The 23396-nt window shown below is 42.8% G+C and overlaps 1 protein-coding gene and 1 pseudogene across 3 annotated transcripts in view; both read left to right on the top strand.

Moving 5' to 3' along the window:
* ANKRD11 (ankyrin repeat domain containing 11) overlaps positions 1-23396 on the top strand; it is a 192812-nt gene continuing 169416 nt past the window's right edge. For all 3 annotated transcript variants that reach the window (XM_033128132.1, XM_033128130.1, XM_033128131.1), the window contains exon 1: positions 1-100. The gene's annotated coding sequence lies outside the window, so the exon portion shown is untranslated. The remainder of the gene's footprint in view (positions 101-23396) is intronic.
* Positions 16926-17031, top strand: LOC117035689 (uncharacterized; annotated as a pseudogene).

The raw sequence follows: 23396 nt of genomic DNA, 5'->3' as shown, positions 1-23396 counted from the left end.
GCCTTCCCGCGCGGGCCGCGGGCCGGGAGCCGGGCCGGGGCTGCATGGCCTCGCCCGCGCGCCACCGCTGAACCCGCGGAGCCGCGCCGCTCGGAGCCGGGTGAGAAACGCCGCCGGGGCGGGGGTCGGGTGGGCGCCGGGTTGTGGGACGGCCTCGAGGCCTGCAGGCCTTCCTGGCCGGGCGGAGCAGCGCGACGAGCTCTGGGCAGGCCTGGGGCCCGGGGCAGCCGTGAGGGGCCGACGGGGGTAGCTCCGGGTGGTCCTGGGGGCTTGCGGCAGCCGCGAGGGGCTGAGAGTGGGCTCTGAGTGGGCCTGGGGGCCCGGGGCAGCCGTGAAGAGTCGATGGGGGGATCCGGGCGGGCCTGGGGGCAACCATGAGGGGCTGAGGGTGGGTTTCAGGCGGACTTGGCGGGCTCGCGGAGTCCGGGCAGCTGTGAGGGGCCTACAGGATGTTCTCGGGTGGGTTTGGGGCAGCCGTGAGGGGCTGACGGTTGGCCTGGGGGCCGGGGCAGCCTTGAAGCGCTGAGGGTGGGCTCTGAAGCGGGCTTGGGGGGCCCAGAGGTAGCCATGAGGGGCTGAGGGTGGCCTCCGGGGCGGGCCTGGGAGGTCTGGGGGCCCCGGGGTAGCCGTGAGGGGTTGAGGATGGATCTGAGGGCTTGGGGCAGCTATGAGGGACTGAAGGTGGGCTTTGGGGGCCCAGGACAGCCGTGAGGGGCTGATGGTGGGCCTAGGGGGCTCGAACAGCCTCGAGGAGCTGATGGAGGGCGCGGGGGGGGGTTGGGGGGGTTAAGCGCGGCTGCGAGGGGCCAAGGAGAGACTGAGGGCCTGAGGCAGCCTTGAGGGGCTGATGGGGGGCTTGGTTGGGTCTGGGGGGCCCAGGCAGCCGTAAGGGGCGATGGTGGGCTCCGAGGGCCCCGGGCACCTGGGGAGCGGGGGCACCGACCTCTGACCCGCGGGAGGGGCGCCTTCATGGTAGCGGTGGTAGTTGTTATTCTCAGCGTCCCTATTATTATCGCTGTTTTGAAATGGGAGCAGGCGGGATTCGGGCTCCAAGCCGGAGGGGGCGGGCGAGCTGGGACCCTGGAGGGAGAGTGGGGGCGCCGGGTTGCAGGAGGCGTGCGTGGGCTCGCAGAGGGGCAGCAGCACTGGGGGTGTTGTTTGGGGGGGTAGGGTAGGCGGGACTGGGGGTGGGTGGGAGGGAAACAGCGGCGGTGGCGGCTGCAACAGCAGCCCTTGGCCTCAAGGAACAATGTGAGACGTTGCCTGAAATGTTAATTTCCGTTCCTCATTTCATCATCCCCTGGCAGGGCGGTAGCTGTGTGTGTGTGTGTGTGTGTGTGTGTGTGTGTGTGTGTAGAGAGAGAGAGAGAGAAAGAGAGAGTGTGTGTGTGAGAGAAAGAGAGAGAGGAGAGAGAGAGAATGTGTGTGTAGGGTTGGCCCTGCCTCGTGGATTCAGTCCCCTCTCATAGAGGGATTGTGCTGTTTAATCCTGTATATATCCTTGCCGTCTTAGGGGGAGTCTTTAATTTTTAATGTCGGCTCTGTTCCTGGTGCACTATCAAGGCTTTCTGCTTCTGTTGTGTTTTGGAAAGCTAGTCTTGTATTGCACCTTCCAAGGAGTTTTGGAAGAGGTTTTGGAAGGTTAACCTGGCGGAAGAGGGCCCTATACTTTCAAAACCATTTTCTAACAGTTAAGATGCAGCATACTTAGGTTTCATTGGTTTCTACAGGTTATGAGAAGTTTTATATTCGATTGCAAGAACAGGGTGGCTTTGCAGATTTCTCGGTAGAGAAATCAAATTTCAGGTTTTCGTGTATGGTGAGAGAGTTTACTGAAGTGGTTTGAGCAATAAATATCCTTAACATTCCTTTCCAACTGAGGAGTCAAAGTGTGCACAGTTATTGAATTGCAAAACTTAGAATATTTTGGTCCTTTTGAGGGTATAAGATGAATTCAGCAAAATGATGTAAGATGATATTGTTTGTGGAAAAAGGTGCCACTGAAATAGTTACTATTTTTGGTTTGTGCAAACCCAGTCAATGGCATAACTTGGATAGTTCCAAGTCAGAGACCCTGAGACTCTCTATTTGATGCCTTTGGGACCTTGATTTTTCTTGCTAAATGTTGCTGTCCTGGAAGACCTAGAGTTCTGTTTGTGTCTTTTGAGAGTGATTGCACAAGTACTCTGGTATTACTTTGAAACTGTAGTTTAAAAAAAAAAAAGGAAAAACATCTTGCTCAACTTTGATTGTGACCCTGGAATTGGATCCCTATCTTTGGTGTTGTCTCCCCCACCCTCCATTCAGCTGTTCTCCCCTTTCTGTAGTTTCACGCTTAAGAGCAGGATCTCATTTGATAGGCTGGCCCTCCTGAATGGAATGGGATGGGAGGAAACAAAGACCAAGTTGCTATGACAGTTTTCTGCGTTCTTTGTGCATGCCTCTTGAGTTAGTTAAAAAGCTACCCAAAGATATTGCTAGATTTGATCCAAATTTGAAGCTTTCAGAAGTTATTTTACTTCTAATTTTTTTATTGTTGTAAAATATACCTAACAAAATTTACCAGAAATTTGTTTTTAAAGGTGTCACTTAGTCTTGAATTCTTCATTTGCAGTTTTAACTTTGTGTCAGCTTTCTTACTTGCAAAACTAGCATTGCTACTGTCAGATGTTTTCCTCCAGACCCTCTGTGGACCAGCCATGTTAATCACACTGCACCAGCAGTGCCTTTCGTTTCTCTAAACCAGATGGGCTGCTGATGAGTAGTGGCTGTCATGTTAGCTATAATTACCGTGTTGATACAGTGACAAGTAGGACTTTCTACAAATAGAGTTAAGGAACCTATGCTATTTGTATTGGAGAATATTTTTCAAGAAGCTTTGTGTGCCTTGGATTTTAAAGTATATTTGACATAGTAAGGTTATGTTTCATCAAACATAAGAGGAGAGTTTTTTGCATGTGGGCAATGAGCCCACCATCAATTAAATAACATAATTAGAGAGAGTCAGTAAATGCTGGTTCAGAGCACAATCTACATTTGTTGCCAAAATAAGTGTTGTGATCTGTCCATTACCCTGTAGAAGTCCTTCATCCCTCTAATGGTAAGTGTAATGGATGAGCTTCCTTTAATAGCAAGATATTTGCTAGTTAATAGGTGAAAATGATGATGCGTTGCTTGTTTGACCACATGCTGTGTCAGTTTGTTGCTATTTAGTCAGTCCTCTGTGGGGATTGAGCTTGGTCATTTGATAAACTTTATACAAAAATTGAATGAACTCAACTAAAAGTTACTGTCTTGAAGTGTTTTTAGTGTGTTCTCTTAGTTTGAATTTCAAATGGAATTTCTGTGCAATTCAACTTTTCCAGTTTTATGTTAAAGCTATATAAAAGAAGAGTATCAATCCTCAGCTCCTGGAACTCTGGCAGCTAGAGACAGTCACCATATAAAGCCTTTTTAGGTTTAGAAAATGATCCACTTTAACGGCTACTTTGTTAATTCTCATAAAGATGTTTTTATTCCTAAGTGTCTGGGGTTTTTTGTTTTGTTTTCTTGTTGTTGTTTGATGGATCTTACTCATGGTATCTTTTAAGCCAGAGCCAGACTTAGCTATGTTTAAATGTCTTTTTATTCTTCTGTGCTTTTCTTAACTCCCATTCCTCCCCCTCATATTTAAAATTTTCTTTAAATTCACCTTAGGACCAAATAGTGTTTTATATATACACACGTTAGAACTACCAGTGTTATTTTTATGATGATGTCCTGAATGATTATGAACAGCCTGGGCCTGATTGCGGGACCCCCTCGCCTCCCACTCCACTCTTATCCTGGGTCACTCTTCCTGAACTCCTGATGCTCTGGCTACATTTGCCTTTCATTTCCTAGATTGAGCCTTGTGTCTTGTTCTTAACATGGCCTTGCCACGTGCTGATCCTCTGTCTGGACCAGGGTCCTGCTGAGTGTCCATCATTACCTCCCTTGCAAATCCTCCTGCCTCCCCTCACCAGAAAAAATCTCCAAGATAACTCCTACTTAGCCTTTGGGTCTTAGGTAAATATTACTTCCTCTTAGAGAGGCTTCTTAATCATCACTCCCAGGGAAAGGGGGCACCCCACCTCATTATAGCTGCACAGAACTTAACACAATTGATCAAATAAGTAAGGACTGGTTCATGTCTAGCTCCGGGATAGAAAGACTGTAAGCTTAATGATAGGAATGGTCTCTTTCGTCACGCAGGGCATGACACTAGTTGTAGAATTGGCTTAAGAAATGTTTGTTGAATTGTTTAAAACATATATTCGGAAGTATTTAATTTTGAAAAGCGAGACTTAGACTCATGAACTTTATTTGATTGACTAGGACTTATGCTGTGTGCACTTCAGCCATTTTCCCGTTTGTTTTTCATTACATGTCTGCCTTTACAGTTTAGATAAAGGTGTGGGACATGGCTTTTAAAATTGGCACAGAACAAGAGATAAAGGAAAATAATTAAAGGGAAGGTTGTCTTTGTGGGAAGAAAAAAAATGCTCTTTCTGTGAAAGCAGTTTCAGTTGGACTGCTGCTTTTGGGGCCGAAGTCCGAGGTGCACTGAGTGTAGTTTGTTGCCGTTCCTGCTCATGGCCCTTACGTATTTCACCCAGCATTTTGAACACCTTTTGGCCACATGTAACATGAACAGTGGTTTAACATTGTAGTGCTGTCCTTTGAAAGTTTTAGCATTTTATTTATTTTTTTTACTCCCTAAGTAGCTATATACAAAAGTGCCTGGGCCTTGAGGCCAAAGCCTGTTTAAATATAAATTCCCCAGAAGGGAGGTGGCCCCTTAACAGTCCTCTCCCCCTCCCAGTTTTATCATTTCAATAAAGAAATAATCTCTTTGGAGGGAAATACAGCAAAATGAGTTATGTGTTATTTCTTTTTCCCACTTACGTTTATTTTTTTCCTAAATTTTTAAAATAAACTTGTTATGTAGCTGGCAAAATGTTTGCTTTTGAAAAGACTACTTATGAGTATAATTTGGGTGATAGAGACTTGAATTCTTGGTTTGGGTACAGTGAGTTGGATTTGTGTGATTTTAACTTTTTGGGTAGTAAGGGACAGGGAGTTGGTTGTGGTTGAAAACATTTAAAGACACCATTCTAGAATTTAAGAAAGCCCATAGTTCTAACGCTGGTTCTGTGAATACCGAGTTCAGTGGGTTTTCAGTGTGAAAGGACTGAAAGTCCTGTTGCTGGGCCAAGGATTCTTTGTTGCCATTCCTCTCCCCGCCCCCCCCCAGGCCAAAGGTGAGATGGCTCTCAGGGGAGTGATGCTGTCTGAGTTACAGTATTCTGACTGCCTGGCTGAGGGCAAGACCCAAGTTTCCAGTTCTGCCCTTGGCATCTGTGCAGTGAATTATTTATTATCCTGAAAATCTGTAGACTCTCTTTTTCCACTTGTAAAGAAACCAATGTGCACCTGTTCACTATGTAAAAATGTTGGCCTTTTCTCAACATAAAAGATTTTTGATCACTTAGATCAAATTTTTTTTGTCAGGGTTAAATAAAATTCATAAACTCTCCCCCTCCCCCAATTACTTAACTATAAAAAATGTGCTTTAAGAATGGCTGGAATTGCAGTTTAACTTGAAAACGCTTAATACCTTTGATATCAGGTTTTCTTTCATCTAAAATGTAGCAAATAGACTTCTTTTTTCAGCCTGTTAGTGATGTGTCTCTCCCCTCCTCTCAGTAGCAGTCTTCAGACCACGAATGCTAAGGTCCTGGAATAATGAATATTTCTAAATAATGAGAAGATTGCATAGGGTGCTTGGTTCATGAGGTTTTGGCTAAAGTTATCATTAGCTTTTTCCACTGCATTCATATCTAGCAAAATAAACAAGGACTTGTATTTAATTCTGGGTGATAATGTAAGCTTGAGATCATTATGGTTATACCGTGTAAACTTATGTAAAATAGAGAGCGTGAGAGCAGTGAGGAACATTACTCTTAAATTCAGCCTTGCTAGTATGTTTCTAAATGTGGTTTTACATCCTGTAAAACAGGAAGTAAAAATAAAAAAAAAACTCAAAACCCCAAAGCAACACTCTTGAAGGAATTAATTTTTTTTTTAATTACTAAAGCGCCTGGCTAAAGGATGTGCAGAACAGTTAAAAAGAAATCTTGCCTTTTTGGTTGATTACAAAGAAGAAAACTTGGCCTTTAGGGAGCTGAAGCTGTTTGTGAACTTGTAGTGTTTGGTTAGTACTCCATAACCCCTTGGGTGATTCTAATTTCCAGGAATTTTTAGATTTTGTGAACAACTTCTTTGCTAGAGGTATATGATTTGCCTAAATGTATTTAAATTACCTACATAGGTATTTTCATTACTTTAAGAATAGTCCATATGAAATTTGAAGTTTTTTAGTTTAGTGTTTAATATAGTAAATATACTAAAACTAAAAATATTTTAATAGGAATTTTTCCCCTAATACTCAACAAAGGTAATCTTTGAATTGTGTCTTTTATCGTTTAGTATGAAACTTAGAAAAGTGATAATGTCCTTTCACTCATAGGTTAATTTTTAGCAGATGTAACTTTGAGATTTGCATGCAAACTTTTTCTTTGGTGAAGAGATTAGATGTGATTCTGCTAAACTTGGGTTCTCATCAGATGACTGACTTTTTAAAGAAGACTGTTGAAGCAATAACTTTAATTTTTTTAAAAAGGGATATTTAAGTAAAGACCAATGGCATAGTGAAATTTTAGAAAGTTGGGGAGAAAATCTCTGTCCTAGAATTTAACCTATAGTCTTCCCTTTTCCTTTCCTTGATAGCTTCCTTCTAAGCCCCCACATAGGCAGTCTAAGGAGGATGAGGACTGATGTAGACCGAGGGTTTGTTAGAGGAGGTGACACAGGAGATTGTGAGGGTGGAGGGAAAATATACGCACTCGGAGAAGCTGGTTTTTTATACTATTTCAGTGCTGACGTTATTCGTTTTCTATTGCTGCTAACAAATTACCACAAATTAGTGGCTTAAAACAATACAGATTTATTATTTTATAGTTCTGTAGATTAGAAGCCTGACATGGATCTCACTGGGCTAAAATCAAGGTGTCAGCAGGACTGGTTCCTTCCAAAAGCTTGACAGGAGACTCTTGTTTCCTGGTCTCTTCCATCTTTTAAAGGCTGTTCACATTCCTTGGCCCAGGGCCCCTTCCTGCATCCTTAAATTAAAGCCAGTAATGTGGCATCTCTCTGACCTTCCAAAATCACATCTCCTCCCGACTCTCGCCTTCTTCCCTCTTCCACTTTTAAGGAGCCTTGTTACTATATTGGGCCCACCTGGTTAATCCAGGCTCATCTCCTGTCTGCTGATGAGTAACCTTAATTTCACTTGCTCTGTGACCTAAAATATCCACAGGTTCCAGGGATTAGGATGTGGCCCTCTTCGGGGACGTTATTCTGTGACCATACTAGGATTCCATGGATGCTGTCATAATACATGAGGTTGGATCAGATCATTGTGAAGCTGGCTCTGGCACTTTATTTTGGTTCACCAGAATAGTCTTGGCTCTTGGAAAACCTTAGTGCCATCGATCACCTAATGTTGTCTGGCATTGATGGGGGATCAGTGAGTGTGGTGGAAATACACGTCCTGGACACGGTTTTGTTTTGTTTTGAAATAAACTTTTATTTTGGAATAATTTTAACTTTACAGAAAAGTTGCAGAAGTAGTGCAGAGTTCCATTATATTCTTTATCCAGGTCTCTAATGTTAACCTCTTATGTAACAATGGTAAGGTTGTCCAAGCTAAGAAATTAACATTGGTATATTAACTTAATTAACCCCCAGACCTATTTGGACTTCACCCATTTTTCCTCTAATGTTTTAATTTTTTTTTTTTATTAGGGAAGGGGAACAGGACTTTATTGGGGAACAGTGTGTACTTCCAGGCCTTTTTTTTCCCCCCCAAGTCAAGTTGTCCTTTCAGTCTTAGTTGTGGAGGGTGCAGCTCAGCTCCAGGTCCAGTTGCCGTTGCTAGTTGCTGGGGGCACAGTCCACCATCCCTTGCGGGAGTCGAACCTGCAACCTTGTGGTTGAGAGGACGCGCTCCAACCAACTGAGCCATCTGGGAGCTCAGCGGCAGCTCAGCTGAGAGCCTGTGCTCCAACCAGCTGAGCCATCCGGGAGGCAGCTCAGCTCAAGGTGCCGTGTTCAATTTTAGTTGCAGGGGGCGGAGCCCACCATCCCTTGCAGGATTGAACTGGCATCCTTGTGGTTGAGAGCCCACTGGCCCATGTGGGAATCGAACCGGCAGCCCTCGGAGTTAGGAGCATGGAGCTCCAACCGCCTGAGCCACTGGGCCGGCACCCCCCCCCCAATGTTTTTTACTGTTCCAGAATCCCACATTGCATTTAGTTGTCATGTTTCCTTAGTGTCCTCCTGTCTATAACAGTTTCTCAGTCTTTCCTTGTTTTTTCATGTCCTTGGCAGTTTGGAAGAGTACTGTCTTTGTTTTTTATGTCTTTGTAACCATTCACCCATTTGGCACAGTTGTAAAGCTGATGTCTGGTTTATCTGACTACTTTTCCAAATGTAGACTGCTTTATAGTGAGAGAGTAGTTTTGTGTCTTTTTGCAAGTGGAATGAGTTACATGTTTTATGGAGGGGGTTTCTAGTACTAGACAAACTTATACTGATTTAGTCATATGTTTATTGGTTGCTCATTGTGTGCAAGGCTGTGTTGTAGAAACAGAGAGTTGACTGAGACGTGGCCCTGCCCTGAGATGGGGGAAGAAAGAGATGCACTCAGAGATACTGTGAAAAAAGGCAGGAGTTCAGGGGAGAGAAAGCATTTCTGGCTTTGCAGTCTGTGAGATGTAATGGAGGAAGTGCTATTTAAGAATCAGGGCTATTTAAGAATCAGTGCAGTGTCAGTGTGCAGAGAGCAGGGTGAGGCCATTGTAGACTGTGGGAAGGCGCTGGACAAAGGCTGGGGGGTGGGATGTAACGTGAGAATGTCAGCTAGACCTGTTTGAACATGGAGCCCATGAAAGAAAATGGTAGCAGATAAAGCTAGGAAAATGGACTGGATTCAAACTGTATAGGACTTGGAGGGTCGAAGCCCGGACTTGGCCTAAGGAGGAAGCATTACATTGCTTGAGGCAGGACTGACGTGTCAGAGTCGGACAACTAGACAAGCTAGATGCAATTCGGAGTGCCCGGTGAGTGGGAGGCCATTGCAGTACTCCTGTGCCTACTCACAGGATGCCCAGAAAGGGGCGGCTTCTCGGGATTTGGCAGAGAGAATCAACTCAGGTTGGCCACTGCTTCTGAGAGGAGGTGAATGCAAGGTCACTGTTTTGTCTTCTGGTTTGTACTTTTACCCCCATCAACCCCAGCTTTTGGTTGAATATCAGGTTTAAAATGTGTCTCACTAGAAACACTGTTATAGAAAGTAGGAAGATCATTTTCTAGGGAAGAATGTAAAACAACCAGTTAGAAATGGATGAACAGGTTTAACATTTGTTATAGGAATAATACTTGAATTCAGATGAATGGCAGAAATATCTATCCCAGAAAAGGGATGTGAAGTGCATATAATAGAACCCTGCTGGGAACCTGTCAGTGAGGGGGAGGGGTCTAGGCAAGAGGAGGATGATCTCTTGTGAGAAGAGAGAAGAGCATTGTGGGCTAAGATGCTCCTAAGAGGATCTAGAGAATCTTGAAACAGGGAGGAGGCTCTTAAAGTGGCCTGTGTGGGCGAGTTGTGAAGAATTAATGGTGTTTGCTAACAAGTATTTATATAAGAATGCTTGGAAATAAGAGGGTAGGTTGATTCAGAGTGGATGGAATGGGGCAAACAAGTGATGTACAGTTTTAAAACAGGACAAGGTGGGCCGGCCCAGTGGCTCAGGTGGTTGGAGCTCCATGCTCCTAACGTGAAGGCTGACGGTTCGATTCACATGGGCCGGTGGGCTCTCAACCACAAGGTTGCCGGTTCGACTCCCACAAGGGATGGATGGTGGACTGCACCCTCTGCAACTAAAAACGGCAACTGGACCTGGAGCTGAGCTGCGCCCTCCACAACTAAGACTGAAAGGACAACAACTTGAAGCTGAACGGCACCCTCCACAACTAAGATTGAAAGAACAACAACTTGACTTGGAAAAAAAAGTCCTGGAAGTACACACTGTTCCCCAATAAAGTCCTGTTCCCCTTCCCCAATAAAAATCCTAAAAAAAAAAAAAAAAAAAAGGGAACAGGGCTGCCAGAGACTAGGGCACAGTACTGATTTTCTGGCTTGTGCTTGCTGCATGCCACACTCCGTCTCTGTGCTCTGAGAAACCTGAATGTCTCTGGTGGTACTTGCATTCTGGAGAGAAATGGGCAGCTCCGTCTAGGGAAGTCTGACGAGCAGAGGCCAGGAGCCTGGGATTGGCAACAGTTCAGCTCAGCAGACGTGAAGTTTGAGGACCTATTATGTCCAAGACAGAGTCTGGTCCTTGCCCTCAAGCAGTTTATTTCAAGACAGTATAAACTGCAGGCTAAGGGTAGTAGTTTTGGGTCCATACAGAAGGGGCTAGAGATTTGGGGATCTGGAGAAGTGTTCAGCCTGCTGATGAAGGCTGTGTGGAAGGAAGAACAGGGACCTTGTTACTTGCCCAGCTTCATTGTTAGGCTTGTGTTTGTTCTGTGTCTCCCATAGTTCTGTGCACATATCGGTAGATACCTAGTCAATAGTTGCTTGAAAGATAGACCTAAAAGTTATGATTTTAAAAAAGGGCTTATGACCTGAGGAAGGAGTAATACCTGGCAGGAAATACGTAGTACTCTATGCAAGAAACATTAAACCTATGCCAAGCTTATTGTTAACTAGTGTGAGTATTCATGATTTGCCTCCAATCATAGAATGTAGCCTTTATCCTGCTCTATCGTAGCACCGTTTATCATGTGCTTTGGTCCGAAGAACTTTGTCCTTTGGTCTGTCTGTGGGCAGGCAGTGGTGAAAGTCAGGCATCTGGCTTAGGGAGCCTTTGGTTGGTGACTGCCTTTGTTGGCTGTACTGTTTCTGTTGGGGCCTAAATTGCAGGTAGTTTAATTGCAGATGCAGAAGTAAATGTTTTGGGCAGCCTGACATTTGCAGGTGCCCAGGACGAGGTGCACTTGAAGGGAGTTGTCTCAGGGCCAGGGAGGGCCTGTGTGTGTGTGTGTGTGTGTGTGTGTGTGTGTGTTGCACTTACTTTGCAGTGTTTGTTTTTACTTCTACTGCTCTCCTCAGTTCTGTTAGCTCCCTGTGTTACCAGCCCCTCCATAGCCCCATTAAAGCATTTTACCTTCTCACTAGGTGACAACTGCTGTTTAGCTGAAGGAGAGGACTTGGTTTTACACTTGTTACACAGTCACAGGGCTGATCCAACCACTGTCCTTTCTTGATTAGCAGACTGCATTTAGGAGCTGCAGAGGGGCGCACTCTAGGTCTAAGTTACCCACGGCCTAACTGATGACAGCAGGGGGATGGGGGTGGGGCAGAGGACTCACAGCAAGTCTCAGGCAGGGGTTGCGGCCCCCACTGTGGTTTTGTTTGGCTTTTCCTCACCCTACCCGAGACTAGCTTGTTATTGTTGTTTCTTTGTCCAGGATGCTTTTGAGGGCTATGCTTTCAGTGAACATAAAAATAATTTAAGGTCAGTGGGCTAGTCAGGGCTATTTGGTTTCCAAGTGTTTGCAGCTGGGGCTAATATGATCTGTCCTGGGCTGTTGGGTTAAGGTGAAGAGAAAGACTTTGTGCCCCCTCTCATTCGCAAATTCTGCTCTTTTTATGCAGTTGTTTGCAGGCTAAAGTCATATAAGATTTTAAACCATGGCAGAGCACTAAATAACAGATACAAGAGTGGTTCCAAACTCTACCAGGTTTTGAAAATGATAGCTTTAGATCTTTTAGGGGAGACTGTAAGTTGCTCGTGGGCATATGAAAGAAGGGGGAGAGATTTGTAGCAAACAGAATAATGTTGGCATGTGTTTATTCTGTGCATGGCCTGGCATGGGGCAGTTAATTCCAGCCCACACCTCCATTTACTAGGCTTGAGAGTTGGAACTAGAACCTGTGTTTTTACCAACCACTTAGGGCACTTTTAAACATCCAATGTATGTAACAATGTATTTGTTATTGGTGGCTAAATTTCCTAATTAGTGAAACTGTAGCTTTCACTAATGAAATTATAATTACTTTTGTCATTACTTTTAGAGCAGACAGACAATTGCACAAATGAGATTTATTTACAGTTTTTTTCCTTAAGTAAAGTCACAGTTTGAGTTGGAAGCCCATCATGGAATTCAGAGAAGTAGACCTTCATTATTCATAGTTGATATTGTCGGATGATGTTGAGTTCCATGAGTAGATTCTTCCAGTATTGCTCACTGTATCTCAGGAGACAAGGTCCTCCCTCGGCCAGTGGTTCTCCCTGGCTTCCATCACCGGGGGGAGCATGCCAGTGTCCTTGCCCTACGGCCCCGGTCGGTGTGTGTGAGGCTGGTGGGTTCAGGCGAGGTGGAGCGTGTTGTGCATGAGGAAGTGGTTTTAGGTTTCGTCCCATGTGGTCCTACTGCTCAGAGTTACGATTTGATTAAGTAATAAAAATTACTCTTTGGAATGTAAAATGTAAAAAATCAAGTTTTATTCCAGATGTTAGTGAGTTTATATTAATGTTTTATTAACATCATGTTATCATTTGTGTTGTTCCTCCTTGTTTCATGGAGCTTTCTTTAATAAGTTCACACACAGCAAAAGAAACCATTAAAGTGAAAAGAGCCTACAGAATGGGAAAAAAATATTTACAAACCAAGTATCTGATAAGGGCCACAATATCCAAAATAGGCATATAACTCGATAGAAAGAAAACAAAACCCCGTTAAAAAATGGGCAAAGGACCTGAACAGACATTTCTCCAAAGAAGATAGACGAAAGGCTAGGGTTTCCAGGCAGGAATTTCCCCCCAACCCCGTTCTCAGGAATTTCCCCCACTTTCCTGTTCCCAAATCCTGAGAAAAGTTGGTTGGGAAAGCGGGAAAGTCGGCTCCTTAAACCCAGGTAGTTGGTAGTATCAGCCGTCACATTGTGGAAACGATTCATCGTGGAGAACAAAACAATTTATATCTCGGGATTCGGGAACAGGAAAGAGAAAAAAATTCCTGAGAATGGGCGGGAATTCCCTCCTGGAAACCCTAAGGAAGGCTAACGTGAAAAGATGCTCCACATCACTAGTCATTAGGGAAATGCAAATTAAAACCATCATGAGACATCACCTCACACCTGTTAGAACAGTCATCACGAAGATAAGAGATCCGCCTGAGGATGTGGAGAGGCAGTGACAGTGGGAATGTGAATTGGTGGAGCCACTGTGGAAAACAGTATGGAGGATCCTCAAGACATTAAAAATAGAACTACCATATGATCCAGCAATTCTACTTCTGGGAATATATCCAAAGGAAACAAAAACACTAACTTGAAAATATATCTGCACCCTCATGTTTATATTTAGAGCAGCATTATTCTCAATAGCCAAGACATGGAAATACCGTTTCCCCGAAAATAAGACCTAGCTGGACAGTCAGCTCTAATGCATCTTTTGGAGCAAAAATTAATATCAGACTGGGTCTTATTTTACTATAAGACGCGGTCTTATATAACATAATATAATATAGCATAGTATAGTATCGTATAATATAATATAAATTATAACACCGGGTCTTAAGTTAATTTTTGCTCCAAAAGATGCATTAGAGCTGATTGTCCGGCTAGGTCTTATTTTCGGGAAAACACGTTAACCCAAGTGTCCATTGGTGGTTGAATGGATAAAGAAGTTGTGAGACACACACACGCACACGCACACGCACACCCACACACCAGAATATTACCAGCCATAAAAAATGAGGAAATCCTACCATTTGTGACAACATGGATGGACTTTGAAGACATGCTATGTGAAGTTAAAGACAAGTACTGCATGACCTCACATATATGAAGAATCTGAAAGAACCCCACCTCAGCCCCCCCCAAAATAGGTTAGATTTGTGGTAATCAGAGGTGGAGGGGGGGGGAATTGGAGGAAGGTGGTCAAGAGACACAAACTTCCAGTTATAAGATAAGTAATTCCTAGAATATATTATACAACGTGATGACTATACCTAACACTGCTGTACGATATATAGGAAAGTTAAGGAGGAGATCCTAAGAGTTCTTTCTTACCACAAGGAAAACGTTGTTTTCCTTTTTTCTTTTTATTGTATTATCTGGGAAGGTAGATGTTAGCCAAACCTGTTGTGGTAATCGTTTCACAATAAATGTAAACCCAGACCATCATGCTGTATGCCTAAAACTTACACAATGATGTATGTCAATTGTTCAATAAAACTGGAAAAAGATTTTAAAAAGACATTCACTACAAGGTCTAAGTGGTGCTCACTTGGTACTAGAAGTGCTATTTAAAACACCTGTGGGCACAGGCCCTCTGCCTGCCTCGTGTTGGCTTGCCAGCTACTGAGCGGGGGCTCCCCTCCTGCAGGCTCTGCAGTGCCGCGCTCCGCATCCCTCCTGGGCTTCTCAGGTCAGATTCTGGGGAGTTCTTGAGAAGCCTCGGACTGAGCAGCAACAGGCATGGTTGCAGTCACCCGGAGGTTAGAAAGCTGGTCTGACCTCGGTCTCTGAGATGCCAGACCTGTAGAATGACCGTCACGAAAGTATTGTTGCTGATGGTGTGGCAATGGGACTGAATTGTAACAAAAATGTTATTTAATCTTGGTCTGTGTATTTTGATATTTGAATGACTTCCCCTTTTATTTTGCTGTAAATATCATTGTTAATCTGTCCACTTTTGTCTGAATTACAAACACCTATCTGTGCGACAACATAGCCTGACCTCACTACACGAGAGTGTAAATATTCCTGGGCTTCCAGCTTTGGTTTTGTTATTTTCATAACTGTACAACTTAGAACAGACTGAATTAATAAATGAGAAGCGACACGATTAAAAAAGAAACACCAACCTGTGAGCAAGGCTGAACTGGTGGATTCGCTGCCCACTGGGAGGGCTCAGGTGCTTCCCACCCAAGGCTGCGTATCCCCCCCTTTGACGATGGTGCTCCCTCCCCTGTCATTGTTGCTGGAGTGTTAGGATATCTGCACTACTTTTGCTTTGAAATGTAATTTAAAAGATAAACATGTTGTCTATAAACTGAATACATTAAAAAAACAAATATCAAGTGCTGATTAATCGAGAGAAGTAGGTTTTCCAGGCTGCTTTAAATAGCCCTCAGTTTTATTAAAAGTAATTTCTGAGTAGTGAGACTTTTTATATCGTCACATTTGTTTTATGCAGGAGGCAAACCTGCCTTGTAATTAACATTCTCCTAGTGTCATTATATTTTCCTGAGGTTGGTTATCTGATACTTGAAACTTTTACGGACCATGATTCTCAAGGGAGTGAGTGATGGGTGGGGGACCCACTGGGAACAGGGGGATACATTGTCCACGAAATTGTCACGGTGGCGTGTTTATCTGGTGTGAGGGCCCAAGTGTGTCACTGTAGGACGGCTCAGTTCAGGCACGTTTAGCTTTCCAGACTATGTCATCCTGGAAAATTTAGGAATCAAGATTTCATTCTCTTGAGGTGTGGTTCTTTGATGTTAGAGTTATGGGAATAAGGGATTTTCATTAAGCATCAAAAATTGTTTATGAGAAGTTCTAATGAGAAATGACCTAGAAGAAGCTGCCAATTGTAGCCAGATGCTTCAGAACGGCTCTCCCCCAGCCAACAGGTGGAAGGAGAGAGCGGCCTGAAGGGAGGCAGCCTCCAGCTGGTGTGTGACTTTTGAGCAAGGATGAAAGGGACACGTGTGGACGCTGCTTGGCTGCTTATGTGAGGATGACGTCCAGGTTGTTTCTGGGGTACAGTCAGTCTGCGAGACCTGAGACCTGATCTCTTTGGCACGTTGCTGACTTGGGCTGGGGAATGTTCATGTGTGGGATGGAGACATCACATCATGTTGGTTAACAGTGTAAAGGTCTTTCTTTTCTACTGGATGTTTGGAGTAGGATGTTTTGTTTTTAGTTTGGCTTTAGTTCCATTTTCTGTCTCGCTTCCTTTTGTACTGTTGCAGTCCGAGTGTCTGATAGGGTGATCGTTCCTATGTACATTCCTGTTTCTCAGACGCTGGACATAAAAATCGGGTTCTTGAGTCCTGGGGGTGTTTCTTGGTCTGTGCCTGCCAGCCTGAGGGCCCTGGGATGTGCTGCTCCCCGAAGTCTGGGTCCAGCTGGCTGACCAGTCCCATTTGCTGCCACTGCTGTGTGCTGGTCCTTCGTGTCCTCTCTAAGACTGCAGTTAGGAACTATTCCCGAAAGAGTCAAACGCAAAACCAACCAATTAAGCACTCGCCACGTGGAGCCGTTTTTTCCCTCTTTAAGTCTTTTGGGTTTCTTTTGAAGCCATAATAAATTGAAAATAGAATAGTAGATACCAAGAAACAAATATGAGGTCTAATTTTTGATAAAATTTATCAATCATTTAATATTTTCAAAACTGTTTTACTGTGACCTATTTTTTAATGAAGCACGTTTAATCATATCCAAAGATGTGCAGTCAGCAGTGCTTTGAAAACGGTGCAGAAAGAAAGAGAACAAATGCACATTAGGAACAGAGAAAGGATGACTGGCCATATTCCCTCCACAACTTCTCTAAGGCCTGCCATCCAGTGGGGTCAAGTCAGTGTGTTGGGTCCTCATTATCAAGAAAATTTAATGTTTACTGCTCATAGTTAAGCACCTTATATCAGGAATGTCAGTTCAATGAAGAGATATTTCAGAAGTAGTGGAAATAAGCTAGTTAAGAGAATGGTGGTTCTCCTCTTAAATACTGGGACTGTGTTAGAAAGTTCATCACTCTCCCATCGCTTCTCGGCCTTTTGGCTAAGATCAAGTGTAGAAAGTTTATCACTCTTGATTTTGCCTTTTATTTGTTCATTTTTAGCTAAAGCCCTCTCCAGGCACTCTTTGTTGTAGAGTTGAGGTTTGTGACCTTGATTCATAAACTTTTTTCATCCTTTTGTTTTTTTTTAATTGTGGTAAAATATATAAATACCATAAAATTTACTATTTTAATCACTTTTAAGTGTCCAATTCAGTGGTATTAATTACATTCACATTGTTGTATAATCATCACTCTTTCCAGATACTTTTCCACAGTCCAGACAGAAACTTTACCCATTAAATAATAACTGTTCATCCCCTTTGCCCTAGTCCCTGGTAACCACCATCTGACTACCCTAGGTACTTCATAAAGTAGAATCATACAATATTTGTCCTTTTGTGTGTCTAGCTTATTTCACTTAGCATAATGACCTCAAGGTTCACCCATGTTGTAGCAGAATTTTCTTCCCTTTTTTTTTTTTAAATTAAAAAAACAGTTTTTATATTGGGAAACAGTGTTTCTCCAGGACCGGTCAGCTCCAAGTTGTTGTCCTTCAATCTAGTTGTAGAGGGCCCAGCTCAACTCCAAATCCAGTCACCGTTTTAGTCTTAGTTGCAGGGGGTGCAGCCCACCATCCCATGGGGGAATTGAACTGGCAACTTTGTTGTTGGGAGCTCTTGCTCTAACCAACTGAGCCATCCTGCCACCCCTCCGGCAGCTTGTTGTCTTCAATCTAGTTGTGGAGGGCACAGCTCACTGGCTCATGTGGGAATCGAACTGTCAGAGCTCGTGCTCTAACCAACTGAGCCATCTGTCCGCCCCAGAATTTTCTTCCTTTTTAAGGCTGAATAATATTCCATTGTACGTGTATACGAGTTTTGTTTATCCATTTAACTGTTGACGGATGTGGGTTTCCATGTTTTGGCTATTGTGAATAATGCTGCTATGAACATGAGAGTGCAAATATCTGTTCAAGTTCCTGCTTTCAGTTCTTTTGGGTGTATACCCAGAAGTGGAATTAGTGGATCATATGGTAGTTCTATGTTTAACTTTTTGAGGAACTGCCAAACCTTTTTCCACAGCGGCTGCACCAGTAACACATTTTTCTTAAAGGAGCATTCATTTTTGACTTTTTATTATAAAATGCAGAAAAGTAGACAGAATGGTAAAATGAACATTCTATATGCATCATTTGGATTTATGTAACAGTTAGCATTTTACCATACTTGCTTTATTATTTTTTTGAAGTATTTTAAAACAAACAAATCCACAAAAACTTCAGTTAGGCCAATTTCTTACACAGTCACATTACCTTTGTTACAATTACCAGAAGAAACAATAATTTCCTATCATCTAATACCTAGTTTAAAGAGTACTTTTCATAATTGATTTTTATAAGCATGTATTAGTCTAGTATACTTAAGCAAAAAGGAAAAAAAAATCAATGTTTTCTCCCCCCAACTTTTTAGTATGAAAAATTTCAAAAATATGGAGAAGCAGGAAGAAGAGTTACAGTGATCACTCATGTACTAACATTTGGATTCAATCCTCGTTAACATTGTGCTAACATTCATGTTTCCCCGAAAATAAGACCTAGCCGGACCATCAGCTCTAATGTGTCTTCTGGAGCAAAAACTTAATATAAGACCCAGTCTTATTTTCCTATAAGACTGGGTCTTATATAATACAATATAGTATAACATGATATAATGTAATACAATATAATATAATATAAATTATAATATAATACCGGGTCTTATATTAATTTTTGCTCCAAAAGACACATTAGAGCTGATTGTCCGGCTAGGTCTTATTTTCGGGGAAACAGGGTATGTTTATTTTGTCTGCGCATGTGTATATTACATGACAATTTGAAGGTAAGGTGGAGACCTCATGACACTCCATTTCTATAAACATCTTCATAAAATGATCATCTGTGAACTGCAGCATACATCACACCTCTTTAGAGAATCAGGTTACCTAGTAGAGCCAATTAGCTCCATAACCAAACCCTGGCTAACCTGAGCATGCTTTTCATTTGGTTGTCCTATAGTGTCTTTTAATGTCAAACAGCTCTCCTGCTTTGTGTTTTCTTCATGAGTCCAAACCAGTCATCTGTAGACGGAAGTGCATTCTCAAGTTGTCTGGCTTTTTCCTAGTTGTGTGGTTTAACTTGTTCCTTGGTTCTGTGTTTCCTGTAAACTGGAAGTTAGGTTGGAATGCTTGATTAGAGTTTGATTAAACATTTTTAACTTCAGAGGTAAATTTTTTGGTTCAGAGCAATCTATGGGGTGACAAAGGATCACACCCCATAGATGACTTCTTGGTTGCAGAGGGACACGTGTACCTTTATGGTGGGAAGAAGACCTGGTGGTTCCCATCTTAACCAGGGATCAAGCTCAGCATCACTGATATTGATTCACAGCGTCCTTCTTCCCTCAGGTTTAACCTCGGTCTGTATTAATGACCATGTGCAATGAGGAAAACTGCTTGCACCTTCGTTTGGAGGGAGGGAACAAAATGGCTTTTAAAAAGTGCATCGAGCTATGTCAATTATACTTCAATTAAAAAGTTTTGGAGACCGTTGGACATTTAAATATGAGCTAGATATCAGATGGTATTGTAGATATCAGATGGTATGATTGTTTATTTGCTTAGGTGTGATAATGATTTGGGGTTTTGTAGATTATTCTTTGCTCCAGCAACATATATAGACAGGAGATGAACTGTGAACCCTTGAATCTGGGTGCGGGGCTGACATGTGCCTGTGTGCACTGTGCTAGTTTCTTAACCTTGTCTATGTTTCACATTTTAATATAAAAATATTGGAAAAACACTTTGTAGGTGATGCTTACACACTTCATATCGCACCCATTTCCTGAGATGTAAATCAGACGCGCTAAACGTACTCTAATGGTAGTCGGTGACACCAAGGAAGACAAAAAGAATTTTTTTCTCGCTTTGTTTCTTAAGCTATTTGTTTTCATTAACAAATGCTCATGGAAAAGCATTTGCTCCATCCATTTTTCCCCTTTCCCCCTTGACTAGCTCCAAGTTTAATGAGCTTTGTGTATTACAGATTGCCAGCTGGATCTTGTGTGCTAGTCTGTGCACATACGTGTGTGTTCCCAGTAGAGTGAGATGGATCTGCCCAAAGAGACTCAGTAAGTCAGGACCATGTCTCATCTCTACCCCAGCTCGTCTGCTGCCTCCCAGAGAGCCAGATTCGTAGGGAAGTGAAGAGAGGATGTGGTTTGGGGAGGAGACGGCAGTGTACTCAATGTCTACTTTGCAGTACAAACACTAGGACTGGTTCCAAATTAAGAGTTAAAGACACATGTATGCGTTAAATGTATACGTTAAATGACTTAGGTCTGGCCACTTTTATTATTGAGAATATATAAGTAACTTGAATAGTTAAAATCTTAAGATTTGACAAGTTGGCAACAATTTTCAAATCAAATAGAAAATAGAATATAGAAAAAAAATATATATATATATAATTTTTTTTCTCCTTTAAATTTTATTGGGTAACAGTGTGTTTTTTCCAGGATCTATCAGCTCCAAGTCAAGTCGTTATCCTTCAATCTAGTTGTGGAGGGCGCAGCTCCGCTCCAAGTCGCCGTTTTCAGGCTGGTTGCAGAGGGCGCAGCCCACCATCCCATGTGGGAATCGAACCGGCAACCTTGTTCTTAAGATCACGTGCTCTAACCAACTGAGCTAGCCAGCTGCCCCAGATTTTACATTCTCTTATCTTCACACAATTTAATTTTGCTTTGTTTTTATCTTTATGCTTACTTTTAACATTGAAAATAGTGATTTTCTTTGTGTCAGCTGGCATGGGAAGTCTTTACTTCTGGTCCCCAGCTTCCTTTCCATACCTCGAGTGTCCTTGCAGGGGTAGTCCCTGCATGTACAAGCATACGGATGTGTATGCTTACACAAGTAGTACACATGTGCTATTCTGTACTTTGCTTTTTTCACTTATTCTTGGAATTTATTCTGTATAAATACCAGTGGAGCTGCTTTATGTTTTTCCATCGTTTATTTGGTTGTGTCATAGCTTATTTAATTTGTCTGTTACTGATGAACATTTCCTTGTTTCCATTGTTCTCCTGTGACGGAATAACATCCTTCTATATACTTTTGCACGGGTCTAAGTATTATCTACTGGTTACGTTCCTAGACTTGCTAGGTCCAATGTTATGGGTATTTTGATTTTGCCACCTCACTTTTGGTTGAGATTGTGCTGGCTCACACTCACCAATGATGTATGAGTGCTTTGGATTTATTTGTAAAGACCACTTATGTCTGTTCTCTGTTCACATGTTTTGAAGTGGCCTTTGTCAAAAGTAAAATTCTGCCGTTTGGGGAAGTGTCATACTGGTTAGCTTTTCTGCATAGGTTTAAAGGTTTCACACATTGAAGGGCTGCTGTTTTTATTTTCTAGAGATTTCTCTATTTCTGTCTAGAAGATGCTGAAAAAATTACTGGTTAAACAGTTAATGATATAAAAATTTGTCATGATTTTAGTTCATAATTATGTTTAGTAGCATTTGCGTGTCTATGTGGTGTGTAGCCCTTGTGGACTACAGAGCAGCATAACCATGGTGAGTGCTGTGAGGTTAGTCCCCTCTGAGTTTCAGTCATCTTCAAAGCCACTGTATGTAGACTTTTCAGCAGAAGGTCACCTGTGAGTCTGGAGGAAGGGGAAGCATCTCTTGACTGCCTTTTCTCTGAGGATAAGGAGTTTCCAGAAGCACAAGTGGATTTGGAGAAGGAATACCACCAAGTCAAGGGAGAGGGGTGGTGGGCCTTGTGTTTGGGAGGAGAGGGGCTGATGCTGGCTCTGGCTTCTTCTCAGGCTTGTGTGCAGACTGGCAGTGGTCATGGTGGAGTTGGCAGGAACGAGGTGCTAGAGCCTCTTTCTGGAAGAACCAGTCACCCCAGTCAAGCGTGAGATCAGGGAGAAAAGTCTTTTTGGGCAGCCCAGTCCCTGGGGCTGGTCTCAGCGTCTGTAGCTCTGTTTGGAGAGCCGCACCCGGTTGAGTCAAAACCTGCCCACTTGCCCAGGCAGGCATGGGCTGCTAGGGTCTACACACCACTCCTGGTTTGGCCAGGGTTTGTTTGTATTTCTTCCTCATGTTGACATGTAAATAGCAATTTTATTGTTACAAAGCAAATCACTTTACTGTTCTACAAACAACCTAAGAACAGAAGACAATGTGAAATACTAACATTCCTCCAACTAAGAGTTCTGTCTCTGACTATCCTGATTGTGGTAGGTTATTAAGGTTTGTGACAAGTAAGAGTTAGCTTTGGGGACCTTGAAAACAAGATCTTTTGAATGTGATTCCATTTTTTGAGAATGGGTTGATAACCTGAATTTGGTATTTTGATGAGAGAAGACATTGGCTAAAATTATTTTGGTCTTAGAATTTGCATATTTCTATTTTTTCATCATTGTTTTGCTCAACTGTTTTCATGTTCCTTATCTTCCTTCCGACTTCTGAGGCATTTCTTGCTCGATGTAGGTATTAGAGCAGAGATCAGAACTTTGTAATTTTTGCAGTTCTTGATTTGCCTTTGTATCTTTTGTCATTATTTCTTAGTTTAAAAATAGAGGACCCAACATACTTTATTGATAGTAATGTTTAGTGCTCAAAATAGCTTTCAGACTTCTGATGTGAACAATAAAATTATTTTAGAATTTAAGAAAAAATTGTTTGGATGGTGAATCAATAATTAGTATTAATGTTATTGATGTTGCCGACCTAGTTCTTTATTAAAATGCTTTTCCTGACTGCAACATTTCATTATAACAGAGAATTCTCATGTAAAACTGGTTGCTTTATATTTTCTTTCTGGTTGCTATAGAAACAGTCCCGTGTGGTAGTGAGTGTTAATCAAGTGCCAGGTTACCCGGCTTTTATAATGGAGCTCTCTGTTAGTCGGCTGTATGTAGCTCTAGCATCAGCCACAACATGACTTTGAGGGGCGGACCGGAATTGTATCTTCTTTTCTCATTCTTTTTGGTCACAAGAGCATCAGGACCTGGTTGAGTACAGTGGTGTGATTTTTCTTTTCCTCCAGCTTAAGTGCGGGTTGTGAAGGGTGAGGGGGTGCTTTTGTTCTTGGGCTGAGTGGTCCTGGATTTCCTTCCTGCCTGTGAGTCTGTGTGCAGCCCCACCAGCTGTAGACCCCCGCCCAGCCCCTGTGCCTGTCCTGTAAGATCGTCTCCCAGGAAGCAATCAGGAGGTTCTGGTGAAAAATCACTGCTTGAACAAGAAGTGTTAAAATTTGTCCTGAATTGTGAAAGTCCCACTGCCAACCCCTTAGTTGAGGTCCTCATCTCACTACACCAGGCGGGCAGGAAGAGAGGGCCGGGATGGCCCTGCTTGCTCCTGAGGGGAGAAGAGAGACAAACCCAGGCACTTCGTGCTGGACTAC

The sequence above is a fragment of the Rhinolophus ferrumequinum genome, chromosome 15 (genome assembly GCF_004115265.2).
Source record: "Rhinolophus ferrumequinum isolate MPI-CBG mRhiFer1 chromosome 15, mRhiFer1_v1.p, whole genome shotgun sequence".
NCBI classification, from domain to species: Eukaryota; Metazoa; Chordata; class Mammalia; order Chiroptera; family Rhinolophidae; genus Rhinolophus; species Rhinolophus ferrumequinum.
Note: the sequence above shows the minus strand (reverse complement) of the source record. Positions and strands in the feature narration are given on the sequence as shown.